Consider the following 13,646-nt stretch of genomic DNA (forward strand, 5'->3'; position numbering starts at 1 on the left):
TAAGTCCAGTGTAACTGGAGGAGTTTGTAAGTCCAGTGTAACTGGAGGAGTTTGTAAGTGCAGTGTAACTGGAGGAGTTTGTAACTGCAGTGTAACTGGAGGAGTTTGTAAGTCCAGTGTAACTGGAGGAGTTTGTAAGTGCAGTGTAACTGGAGGCGTTTGTAAGTGCAGCATAACTGGAGGAGTTTGTAACTCCAGTGTAACTGGAGGAGTTTGTAAGTGCAGCATAACTGGAGGAGTTTGTAACTCCAGTGTAACTGGAGGAGTTTGTAAGTGCAGCGTAACTGGAGGAGTTTGTAAGTGCAGTGTAACTGGAGGAGTTTGTAAGTCCAGTGTAACTGGAGAAGTTTGTAAGTGTAGCGTAACTGGAGGAGTTTGTAAGTCCAGTTTAACTGGAGGAGTTTGTAAGTGCAGTGTAACTGGAGGAGTTTGTAAGTCCAGTGTAACTGGAGGAGTTTGTAAGTGCAGTGTAACTGGAGGAGTTTGTTAGTCCAGTGTAACTGGAGGAGTTTTTAAGTCCAGTTTAACTGGAGGAGTTTGTAAGTGCAGTGTAACTGGAGGAGTTGGTAAGTTCAGTTTAACTGGAGGAGTTTGTAAGTGCAGTGTAACTGGAGGAATTTGTAAGTGCAGTATAACCGGAGGAGTTTGTAAGTCCAGTTTAACTGGAGGAGTTTGTAAGTGCAGTGTAACTGGAGGAATTTGTAAGTGCAGCGTAACTGGAGGAGTTTGTAAGTGCAGTGTAACTGGAGGAGTTTGTAAGTGTAGCGTAACTGGAGGAGTTTGTACGTCCACTGTAACTGGAGGAGTTTTTAAGTCCAGTTTAACTGGAGGAGTTTGTAAGTTCAGTGTAACTGGAGGAGTTTGTAGGTGCAGTGTAACTGGAGGAGTTTGTAAGTCCAGTGTAACTGGAGGAGTTTGTAAGTCCAGTGTAACTGGAGGAGTTTGTAAGTCCAGTGTAGCTGGAGGAGTTTGTAAGTCCAGTGTAACTGGAGGAGTTTGTAAGTCCAGTGTAGCTGGAGGAGTTTGTAAGTCCAGTGTAGCTGGAGGAGTTTGTAAGTCCAGTGTAACTGGAGGAGTTTGTAAGTCCAGTGTAACTGGAGGAGTTTGTAAGTCCAGTGTAACTGGAGGAGTTTGTAAGTCCAGTGTAGCTGGAGGAGTTTGTAAGTCCAGTGTAACTGGAGGAGTTTGTAAGTCCAGTGTAGCTGGAGGAGTTTGTAAGTCCAGTGTAGCTGGAGGAGTTTGAGTTGACACTAGGGCATAGCTACTGAATTTTATGGTGTTTTAGCAGGAAAAATAAATGAAAACTTGAACCTTTGTTGTAAATTCATAGTGTAAGTAATTTCATACTACTGACACGTTGATTCTGAAACATTCATTCAAAATAAATGTCAATTCTAGAAGTTAAGGACTGGTTTATATTCCCTTTTGAGTTTAATGGATTAATAAAGTAATTGAGGGGATTGATGGAATTAATATGGAAGATGGGCAAGTGCTTTGTTTCACGATGGCTGATGGAAATCTGTCTCCTGACATACGAACTTAATTAATTAAAAAAACATACACACTGGTATTTTTTTGTGTAGAAGTGCACAGACACAAATTGGGCAGATTAAGATTAAGTACAAAGAACATGGAACAGATTACAGCACAAGAACAGGCCCTTCAGCCCATGTTGCCGTGCCAACCACAGTGCCAATCAAAACTAATCCCATTTGCCTGCACTGCTGGCCTGTACATCTGCTCTTAAAACATTGCTTTCATATCTTCCCCTGGCAACGTGTTCCTGGCACTGAGTAAAACTCTTGCTGCTGAAGTCGTCCTTCTCAGCTTAAAGCACCAGTATTTGACATTTCTACCTGAGGACCAGCACACAGCTCTGATATAATTAGCTGGTGTTGAGTTTGTGGGAAAGACTGGCCTGCTCCTGTTCGCTCAACGGTGAGGTGGAGGACTGTTTGGTCAGGTGACTGCACTTTGCTCCAGGAACAGGCTCTAAATAAACAGTTTACACAAAGTGGATCATATTTCTGCGCAAGGGTCCACACACTGAATGCCGTGCTGTTTTGAAAAGCTGTTTCATAATCTTAGAGAATCCAGTGAAAAAAAATGCACATGATTGTGTTAATGGAATGACCACATAGAGGCACCTATGGGGTCAGATCCATGTCGTACGGATAATTGAACAGAACTAAGCGAAGAGCACAAGTAGCATAAGGATTAAATATTCTTCTTAAGCTAGAGACATTCGAATGTGATTCAAGCTGTCGAGAGGAACCTGTATCACTTAGAGTGATTAATGGAAAATAGTTTAGCAAGTCTTTTACTGCCACTCCCTTTACTTTCAAGTCTAATCACTCCTACAATTATTTGAAATGTAAGGGGTTTCTTGACATGCAGCTGAAAGCTTCACTATTTATGCTGTAATACTAATTAATTCTCAATTGATTTTGCTGATTATGTACTTGAGAGTGGGCCTACTTAATGAATATTTCAGTTACCCCCCAAGGACTGTTTGCTTACATCAGAGACTGGCTTTACTGTCATTTGTCACTTCACTTCACAGCTTGTACGTTGCCAATCAAAACAGATGAAATCCTATGAGTAACATCTCAGATTCATCTTCGATATTGAACAGAAAAACACGTGACCCTAGAGTGTATATTTAAAAATCAAGATGCTGCATTAACCCACCTTCTCTGTCCAGTATCACCAGGTGAAAAGTTACGATCAGCAATTACACACTTTTTGATCAGATAATTTGATGCAACACTACTTACTTTACTGTCTAAGTTATCTTCTAGACTGTAGTTCAAAAAACTCCATGGGAAAGGTTGAGTTTTCTTGCAGTAAAATATGGCTTCTGAAGATTGAGGAAGTTCTGTTGATTCTGATTCATAATATATACCAGAGTGTTGCTGGGAGTGTCACACCCATATTGTGTAGGCCAATGACTGCATCAGGTTGCACGCATGCAAATTATGTAGGTGAACAACTGAATTTGTTGAACAGCGAACAGTGGAACAGAACAGAAAGAGTTAGTGCAATAAAATAAGCAAACATGGCAGATTGTTGCCACTGGCAATCTGCTGATGTATGTACACTTACGAGATTATGTCACTTCACTAAGAAGAATCAACTGATGAAGAAAATAAACCAGCTACTGAAATTCCAGTGTCCTTGCGCTGTGAAGAAAGGACTGGGAGAGGCACCTGCAACCTTGTCATTTCTGTGATCTGGGGCAGAAGTAGATCAGGAAAGATTGCCTAGGTTCTGTTTTGTTTCCATAGGCCAGGTTTTGTTGGAAAACAGATATGAATTTTAGAGGAAACATTGGCACATGTCTTGGGAGACAAGGGAATTTAAAATGACCTTGATATTGGGCTCAGCATTTTGTGAGATGGCCTTGTGTTTGCTCCTGAACATCTCTGTAACCTGTACCTGGGGCAGGTTAAATTGAAACATGTACTCCTTAACTGTTAAAACTGAATTTAAAGGTTTTAAAGGTACTTTTAATGTCAGAGAAATGTATACAATATACATCCTGAAATACTTTTACTTTACATGTACTCTTTAACTGTTAAAACTGAATTTGTTTCCACCATCTACTCAGGCAATAGAGTCCAAATCCAAACAGTTCACTGGTAACTAACAATGTCCCTCGACATGCCATACATCCAGTTCATTTTGCATAAGCTTGTGTTCTTTGGGCCTGCACCGTTGGACTGTGCAGGAGATGGAGTGCTGCAGTACTGACCTGGCTGTTCCCTTTCGAACATGCTCATTTCCTGACTACAGCAGGACCCCCTCCAAGGCTGGAAGATGGATAGTGCTCCTGCAGCAATACACTGTAACTCCGAGAGGTACAGGCCAGGCAAACCCAGGACCTTCCAGTTCCATAGCCCCCACCATCATTCTCTCAGGCCTTCACACATCTACCTGTCAGTATTCTACAGCTGAGCACTTTCCTCTTGTTTGGTGGAAATGCCTGCTTCGTATCTCACATCCTATTCACATGGTGACACATGGCAGCATATCTACTGACTGTGTTGGTCCTTAACGCAAATGACACATTTTACTGTATGTTTTGATGTCTCGATGTACATGTGACAAAAAAAGCTAATCATTATCTTGACTTGAGGTACTGTGCTTAAGGCTCCATTTTGTCATATTTGGTTAGTGTATTTTGAAGAGGGACCCTTGAATGCTACTTTTCCTTCACTCTGGTAGAGTACACACTCGGTTTAGAAAAATTAAGATGTGTATAATAGAGTTTCTACTCTGTGTTATAGATTTGTTTTTAGAACTGCCTGCAGAGGAGATTGATCTTATTGAGCCCCCTAGTGGGATGGAAGCACATGACCTGTTCACGGATAATGAGAATAGGCAGTATTGGCTCTTCAGCCTATGATGTAGTGTCAAATTTTTAACATACTCTGCAATCAATCTAATCCTTCCCTCATACGAAACCCATAACCCTCCATTTTTCTTTCATCCATGTGCCTATCCAAGTTGGACAAACTTGGGTAAAATAGCCGAGGTATTATCAAGAATGAACCACCTTCTGCATTAATTACTTAAATATTGTGAATTATCTTGCCTGCGTCTGGAAAAATAATCGTGTTTTTCACAATACTGGAGCTGAACAAATTGAACTTGAACCATGCCGGATCCAAACTAGGATCCAAAAGCTTTAATAAAATTTCACCCATTCCAAAGCCATGCCTGCAGCTTCAGTGGTGAAGAAACAGGTCAAAGATTTTCAATGCTTTGCAAGTTTTAGATATCAGGAAAAATGTAAAAAAAATTATAAATAAAATTAATATATTTAAAAATGGTTCAAAATTAAAATGTCACTCTAAACATACAACACTTAATCAACTGAAGTACCACATTCAACACAATTATTTCTGAAGTAAATAATTGCTTTCATCTTTCTTCATCACATCCATAATAACTCCATTAAAAGAGTGAGGATTGTGAAACCATCTGAGAGAAGGTTGTTTAGCATAGATGCTGGGGAACTCCTGAAAACCCTTGGTCCACCATTGGTGTCTACACAGAATCCAATATTAACATTAGAGAGATAAAGGGAAGCTTTATATGTTCCAATCTCCCTTCTTCTTGTCCCTCTCCTGGGCTACTAACACATGAATTATCTGTCTCCATGAATTATCAGCCTTCAGCATGGTGTCGATCAATGATCTCCAAAAATCTCATGAACTGCCTATTTACTGAAGTTATCTAAGCAGGAGAAAATCACAATTTGCCTGCATGCAAGGATGTTGACTGTCTTCTTTTCCATAGATGCTGCCTGGCCTGCTGAGCACCTCCAGCATTTTGTGTGTGTGTGCTGAGGGAATATGAGTGAAGACCTAAAGGTGAAACTATTCTCTGAGTGGATCTGTCTCTGAAGTTTCCTGCCCATAATACATTCATTTTATTATCTGTATTGATCCATCTTTGGTTCTCAATGACTGATGTCTTTTTTTGGGTGCTGTTATCCCTGAAAGGGGAAAATGATTGACTGCTCGGTTACAGTAAATCAGGTGGCATGTGATGAAGACACTAAATTTATTTAAAGCGATGACTGGGGGATGTACATTTACCGTGGTATTGTGAAAAGTGTCCATGATTGAACAATACTTGGAGAATTTCTGCAAATTCTATTATTGTGTTCTTATCCTTCAACCATCATCCTCCTGAACCAATGGGGATAATGTCACTCATATCAACACTGAACTGATTCCGCACCTCCTGGACTCACTCTCAAAGACTCTACAACTCAGGTTCTCAGTGTTATTTGTTTGTTTGTTTGTTTATTTATTATTTTGTTTTTGCACAGTTTGTCTTCTTTTTCACATTGCTTGTTAATGTTTGTGTGTAGTTTGTCACTGATTCTATTGTACTTCTTTGTTCTTCTCTCAATGCCTGCAAAAATAAATGATACAGATCCATTTCCAAACCAATGAAAATACTTAAACCTCTGTGCAGTTTTATCACAGTGCCCTTAACAGTCAACAAAGAATTAGCAGACCATAGACTTGCAGACATGGATCCATTGGGTGGGTTAAATCTCAGAAGATGCTCCAGTTTAAGAAGCATACTTACTCTTCTAACTTGCTTAGACTATGTGTCACTGGGTATAATGAAGATGAATCTCAGAGTAGTATATGGTGATGCACACGTACTTTGATAATAAATTTACTGAACTTTGATTCTCTTTTTAATAGACCCTTCACGCTGTTCCAGCTGAGCAGATGTGGAACAGCTTGCACCCAATGTTGAGGACTCTTCAATTACCCTTGGCACCACGTTACACTCCATTTACTGTATTTTTGCAGCATCTTCTGAGAGTTAACCCACTCAATGGAATCCATGTCTGCAAGTCTATGGTCTGCTAATTCTTTGTTGACTGTTAAGGGCACTGTCATAAAACTGCACAGAGGTCTAAATATTTTCATTGATTTAGAAATGGATCTGTATCATTTATTTTTGTAGGAAATGAGTATTAGAGAGATTAATTAGTATATTACCTGGCAACACTGAAGTTCATTTATCACCATCAGTGTGTTAATGATTCTCTTATTTTGCAAACCTGAAAAGCACAACCTAGACAAATCATAGATTAGCAACAAGACAAACAGATGAAAACACATAAGATCATAAGAAATTGAACAATACTAGGTCCTTTGTCCCTTGACCATGCTCCACCTATCAGCAAGATCTTGGTTGATCTACCTTTAGTCCACCTTCCTGTCCTTTCCCTGTAATTCTTGATACCCTCATTCCAAATATCTTCAAGGATTCAGGCTTCTGGAGCAAGGAATTCACAGCCCTTTGAGAGAAGAAAGTCCTTATCATCCCAAAAGTAAATGGATGCTTCTTTATTCTGAGACTATGCTCTTCGTTCCTAAATGATCTCATGAAGTTAAACATATTCCTGGCAATTACCCTGCTTGCCTTTCATCCACCCAAGCTCTAGTCATTGCACACCTGACCTGTTTTATCTTTCCTCATAAAACAATGCCTCCGGATCTACATTGATCCCAATGAGTCTTCACTGAATGGCCTAATATTAAAATATATTTTTCCTGAAATAAGGGATTAAACCATGTACAGAACATCTGATGTGGTCCTATTCATGCCTTGTATAGTTGGAATAAGATTTTTCTTTTGGTATATTTCCAACTGCAATTAACTGAAAGGACCGCAGAGAGGTGCAGTTAGTAAAGCTGCTGCTTCACAGTGCCAGAAGACTAGATTCAATCCTGAACTTGGGTGCTGTCTATGTGGCGCTTGCATGCTCTTCCTGTGACTACGTGGTTCCAAATGATTCCACGTTTCCTCCCATTGGCTAATATAAATTGTCCCTAGTTTGCAGGTGAGTGGTAGAATCTCTGGTTGCTTAAGGTTATCATAGCCGAGGGTGGTAATGGAGTTAAGCTCCCACTGCCTACTAAATGCTCAGTGTGTGTGTCTCAAATAGCCTCTGACAACCAAGACAAGCTCCTGACTTTCACATGTCGCTTAGTTACTAAGCCCGGTTGAACCGTTTCTACTGACAGGAGGGGCAAAGGTAGGTTACTGGCATCTTAAAACCAGTCGCTTTGGGCAGGTGGAGATTGTCAACCATGGTTGGCAGCTCACTTAGAAAAAGGAAAACTGATGTCAAACCTCTGCTGCCTTGTGGCTATACCCACTCATGGGGAAGGCTTCTGGAGTAAAATATAGAGCTGGAGTTCCTAAAGTAGTCCTACATTGAGCTCAACGCTGACTGGCAACCCTTGTGACACTGCTGGTACCAAACTGTATCGGTCTCTCCCATTCCTTTGGGTTCATCGAATGTGTGGAGAGGGGGAGCTTGTTACGTGGGCAACAGGCTGTTCTCCATATTGTTCAGCCCTAGATTGTGTATCTGGACAGCTAGGATGCAACATTGACCAGTGGAGGCCTTGGTAGAATACGGAAGTATTGATGAGAATGTGGGTAGAATAAAATCTGGAATTAATATAGAATAAGTGTAAATGAATGGTTGATGGGCATTGCAAACAAGTAAAAAACTCTAGTCCCAGTACTGATTTCTGTAATATTTCATTGATACAGGTTGCCAAATGGTAAATGATCCCTTTGTTATGACTCATCAGCCAATCTTCCATCCATGTTATAACCAATACCATGAGTTCTTATCCTTCCAATAAGCTTCAGTTTGACACCAATCCAAAGTTATTATATCTACTGGTTCTCCTCCATTGGATCTTAATGTTTCTTTCACAAGAACTCAATCTGGCGAACATGATTTCTGCTTCATGAAGCTATACTGACTCTTCTACATCAGATTATCCCTTTCAAAAATAACATCATTTGTAAATAATTGTTTCTAATGTTTTTTAAGTAATAGATGCTGATAGCCATAAGAATCTAAGGACTTTTGGAAGGTTGTAATCAATACATCCAGAATCTCTATAGCCACTCTGTTCTTAGTTTCCTGCTACAAAGCCATTCTCCAAGACCATCTGTGGTTTTCTCTTCAGCAAGTCTGCAGCCATTCATCAGTCACGTTGTTGCAGCATTGTAAGGAATAACTACACAGGTGAAGGACAAACACGCAGGGAAGGCTCTTGGACAATAATTGATGTTTTTTGTCAGGACATAAAGTAGAAAAATGGCCTGGAATTCTGATATAATTTCAGTTTATTTTTATTATCATAAGAAATATGGTGATCAACATCATTAGCAAGATAGGGTAAGAGTGATTGAAAATGAAAGTTACAATTATGTTTATTAAAAGTATTCTCTGAAGAGTGATTGTTTGACTATCCAGCTGGAATGTGGTTCCCTTTGCTGCTTCTATCCTTCCTTCCTTCCTTGTTTCTTCTTTGCTGTACATCTCTTGGCAAAAGCTGATCATGAAACTGAGCATGTAGCATACAACAGAAAAGCTTGAATCCTGCTCTCCTGTACTTTGAAAGCTTGCTTCAGGTTGGTAAAAGGAACTACAGCACTTTCTAGCACCAATGTAGTATGCCCATAACTCATAAACCCTGCCCTAACCATACGCCTTTGGAATGTGGGAGGAAACCAGATCACCTGGAGGAAATTCATACGGTCAAGGGGAGAATGTTCAAACTCCTTTAGACAGTGGTGGGAATCATTCTTCGATCAGTGATCACTGGCACTGTGAAGTGACTGGCCTAAATACTACATTACAATGCCGCCTTTAGTCAGTCTGCACCTCTAACTTCCCATCATAATAATTGAATTTTCCCCAACACTACCTGTCCCTCCACTTACCTTTGAATATTCCGCAAACTTGGTCACAAGGTCATCTGTCCTTAGAAACCTCTAGCTCAATTCCAACCTTCTATTCCTCTCCAGTGTCTTTGAATCTGTTGAAAAGTAAGAACTGCAGCTATTGAAAATTTGAAATAATGCTGGAACTACTCAGTAGGCCAGGAACTATGTACACCTGGTCACTATATAGAGAGAGAAACATAATTAATATTTTAGTTTGATGATTTTCACCAAAGTTGTCCTTGAATATGTTGTTGTACCTTAAATGAGTGCCCACTTTTCAAGGAAACCTATCCCATCAGGTTCCAGGTTTCTGTGCATTGTTTACCAGATTCACAGTTACCTTTGTAATAATGAGAGAGGCAATCTGCCTCTCCTTGTCCCTCTCACTAGCTGGCCTATGCATGCTCCTCCACTCTCTTTCCAATCTCATCTAACTCACATTTATTCTTGTCTATCCACCACTGTTTATAGTTAACTTGATTACCAATGAGAAAACCGTTCTAGCTAATCTACTCAAAACTAATCAATAAGATTGAAGACCTTGGCTTCAATACCTCCTTGTGCAATTGGATCTTTGATATCCTCAGTTGCAGAACCCAGTCAGTTCCGATTGGCAACAACCTCTCCTCCACAGGTGCACCACAAGGCTTAGCCCCCAGCTCTACCCACTTTATAGTTAACAACTGTGAGGCTAAGTACAGTTTCGATACCTTATTCACATTTGCTGATGACACCACTGTCATTGGCCAAATTAACGGTGGTGACAAATCTGGGTATATGAGGTATATTGAAAGTCTGGTTGAGTGGTTTCACAACAATAACCTCTTACTCATTGTCAGCTAGAGCAAGGATCTGATTAGTGACTTCAGGAGAAGGAAACCAGAGGTCCAAGCGTCAGCCCTCATCGGAGGATCAGAGTTGGAGAGGGCCGGCGACGTTTAATTGTCTGTGTTATCATTTCAGAGGACCTGTCCTGGACCCAGCATGTAAGTTCAATTACAATGAAAGCATGGTAATACCCTTACTTCCTTAGGAGTTTCTGAAGATCTGGTGTGACACCTCAAATTTTGACAAATTTCTGTAGATATATAGTGGAGAGTATATTGACTGGCTGCATCACAGCCTGGTATGGAACCACCAAGACCTTGAATGGAAAATCCTACAAGAAGTAGTGGATGGGGCCTAGTCCATCACGGGTAAAGCCCACCTCACCATTGAGCACATCTACAAGAAATATTGTAGCAGGAAAGCAGTATCCTTCAACAGTGACCCTCCACCACCCAGGTCATGCTCTCACTGCTGCCATCAGGAAGAAGGTACAGGAGCCTCAGGACTCACACACCCAGTTTCAGAAATAGTCATTAAACTTAAAACATCAGACCCTTGAATCAAAGGGTTAATTTCACTCAGCTTCTCTTATCCCATCACCAAAATGTTCCCACAAACTATTAACTCACTTTCAAGAGCTCTGCATCGCATGTTCTCAATATTTATTGCTTATTTATCTATCTATCTATTTATTTATTTCTTATTTATTTCTTTTTGTATTTGCACAGTTTGTATGGTTGAATACCCAAGTTGGTGTGGCTTTCCATTGTTTCTATTATGGTTATTATTCTATGATGAATTTGCTGAGTATGCCTACACGAAAATTAATCTCAGGGTTGTATATGGTGACATTTATATACTTTGATAACAAATTTACTTTGAACTTTGTAGGTAGATGGGTAAATACCCTTAAGGTTAACCTTAAGTGTTTGAAAGATATAAGTTCTCTTCCTGTGACCAGAAACAAGGTGTCAGCTTTGATCAATATCTAGTTGAGCTTCACACACTGAGGAAGTCCTGAGAGATTGGAGATTTTAAAGACTCTCCAGCTCAAGACAAAATATTTTGAGGATAATGGGCTCTGAAAAGGATATGACACTGGAAAAGGCTATGGATATGTGCAGGGCATCAGAGACCGCACGGTCAGAAGACAAGGAGCTGCACAGAGCCTGCTCTGACAACAGAGGGGTAGAGCAGAAGGCATTTAAAAAGCAACAGCAAAGCCAAGAGGTAAGCTCAAACAGCAAATGTGGCAACTGTGGAGGTAGGCACATCCCAAAGGTGTGTCCTGCTTATGGAAAGTCCTGCAATAATTGTGGGAAGAAGAATCATTTTGCAAAGTGTTGCAAAGCTGAGTTTACCAAGAGAAAGGTGCATATGGTTGCTGAGGAAATGGAGGAATTCATACAGTCTACTGGTGCTAGGAAACAGAGTGGATTGTTCCAGGGACTGTGAATGAGACAGTAATTCCATTCAAGCCTGGCACCGGAGCCCAGGTGAATCTGTTATCGGTGGATGATCACAAGACTCTCAAAGCTAGGTTCAGCCAGTGAGGCTAAAAGTGACAGGCTATGCTGAAGAGAACATTCCAGTAAAAGGTGCTGTATAGTGACCTTCAAACACAAGGGAAAACACCTAAGTGCACAGCTACTGATGTAGAAAAGAGAGTACAGCCAATATTAGATCTAAGTGCATGTTCGTATTGGCTTCGGAGACCAAAAGTGACAACACTACACACATGGAAAAGTATGCAGGTGTCTTTGAGGGACTCAGAAGCTTAACTGGATGTAACTCGGAACTCGTAACAGCATCCACGAGAGCTCCAGAGAGGTTCTGCAGGAGAAGCACAAGAACTGCACCCTCCAGAGACATCCGTACCTGCTACACCAGCATGACGGTCAGGATGCAGTGCTGAATGGAGTGATCGTGATGAGGAAGTCGTCAGTCTTCCTTCCACACCATGGAGCTATAGTTCAAAATCTGTCTCTCATCGACTTCCAGTTAAAGAGCGGAGGTCACTTATCTCCACAATTGTCTCCAAAGTTGAAGAGAAAAAGTAAAAAGGAAGATGGGGAGATCACACTGACCCAAAGGTCATAACTACAGCAACAGTTCAACCCAAACCAACAGAAGTTGCTATGATACACAGCCCACAGAAGGAGCTCTGTAAATTGAGACAGACTCAGTTGGAACTTGTGCAAAGATGGATGTAGTCTGGAGCTCCATTATGAGGCACGTGGAGCAAATTGTAGTCACATGGAAAGAACGGGAACAGAGACAATAGATAGGATCTTGGCAGCAAGATGTGAAAGAAATGAACATGTTGATCACAATTCTCAAAAAGACACACATATTAATGCAACAAATGAAAGCAAGACATTTGTGGAAACAAAAAGCAGACCAAAATGGATCATCAATCCACTTTAGTGACTGATTGTGAGTTCCAGAGTGAATAAGTGACTCCATTTTCTCATTACAATTGAAGTTAATGTAAATATCTTCGTAGGATAGCATTATTGTTTCTTGCAGGTTTATGAGGACATAGTATTGCTTGTTTTTTCTTTAGGGGGGGGGGAAGATGCGTTATTATGTGCGTGCATAATAAAGAATTTCATTTCCAGTGTACAATGTGGGCTGTGCACCTGGAACCGGAAGTGGCATTGGGGAGTTGTTTGCATGTGCTCAGGTCAAGCTGAAAGCCATGAGCTGGTTGCATGTGCTAGTGTGGAGCTAGAGCTGTTACTGAATAAAATATCTGTTAGTTATGTTCCCTCTAAGCTGTGCGCATGTGTGTGCGCACATACATTTTTCAACCAGCGCACAAAACGTTAGTTACCTAAAATAATGTAGTATTTAATAATTATACTTACTGAAAATAATCTTTTAGCTAAATGTTTCTGTTAACAAGTTAGTCGACTTCTCAAATACCACAATGCAAGTCACTAATTTATGTCACTTCACCTTTTCTGTTCCGGTTTGTACAGCTGCATCATGGTGGCAGCCATCTTTGGCGGACAGTGTTCATATTGTAAAGTTTACAAAGATCTGTTTCAAATCTTGTAGATAGCTAAGTTTTTATTGAAAAAATATTGATTCGCTATGTCAAATTCCAAAGAGGCGAAGAGCGTGAAGTGCAAAAGAACTGCAAATTTGTTTAAAGTTGAGTGGCTTAACAAAATAGTAGAAACTGCTACACTGAAAGCTCATGAGGTCATGAATATTCAGCTATGAGAAGTACTTATGTATGATTCAGAAACTGGAGTTATCTGTTTGTATTGTCGTGATGCAAAAGTTGCTGGAGAATTTGCTAGTGGAAAGAAGTGGGATGATATTTGGAAACTTGACTTTTTGAAGCAGCATTTGGCAAGTAAATCGCATTTGGATGGTATACAAAAGCTCAGGCAACAGAACTGATCATTACTCGTTACATGAGTCCTACGTATGTTACGGTTGAGTGCAGATGAGCAAGAGCGAAAACAACCAAACCCAGAGGAGATCAAAGTCTAAAATGTCTAAAATATGAT

General features: G+C 40.4%; 1 protein-coding gene across 4 annotated transcripts in view; it reads right to left on the bottom strand.

Annotated features, from left to right (window-relative positions):
* LOC132391484 (ETS-related transcription factor Elf-1-like) overlaps positions 1-2,897 on the bottom strand; it is a 165,898-nt gene extending 163,001 nt beyond the window's left edge. The window contains exon 1 of one of the 4 annotated variants that reach the window (XM_059964743.1): positions 2,778-2,897. The gene's annotated coding sequence lies outside the window, so the exon portion shown is untranslated. The remainder of the gene's footprint in view (positions 1-2,777) is intronic. The other 3 variants (XM_059964747.1, XM_059964742.1, XM_059964746.1) reach the window with 3 other exon arrangements.
* Between the last annotated feature and the right edge of the window lie 10,749 nt (positions 2,898-13,646).

This window comes from Hypanus sabinus, chromosome 3 (genome assembly GCF_030144855.1).
Source record: "Hypanus sabinus isolate sHypSab1 chromosome 3, sHypSab1.hap1, whole genome shotgun sequence".
NCBI classification, from domain to species: domain Eukaryota; kingdom Metazoa; phylum Chordata; class Chondrichthyes; order Myliobatiformes; family Dasyatidae; genus Hypanus; species Hypanus sabinus.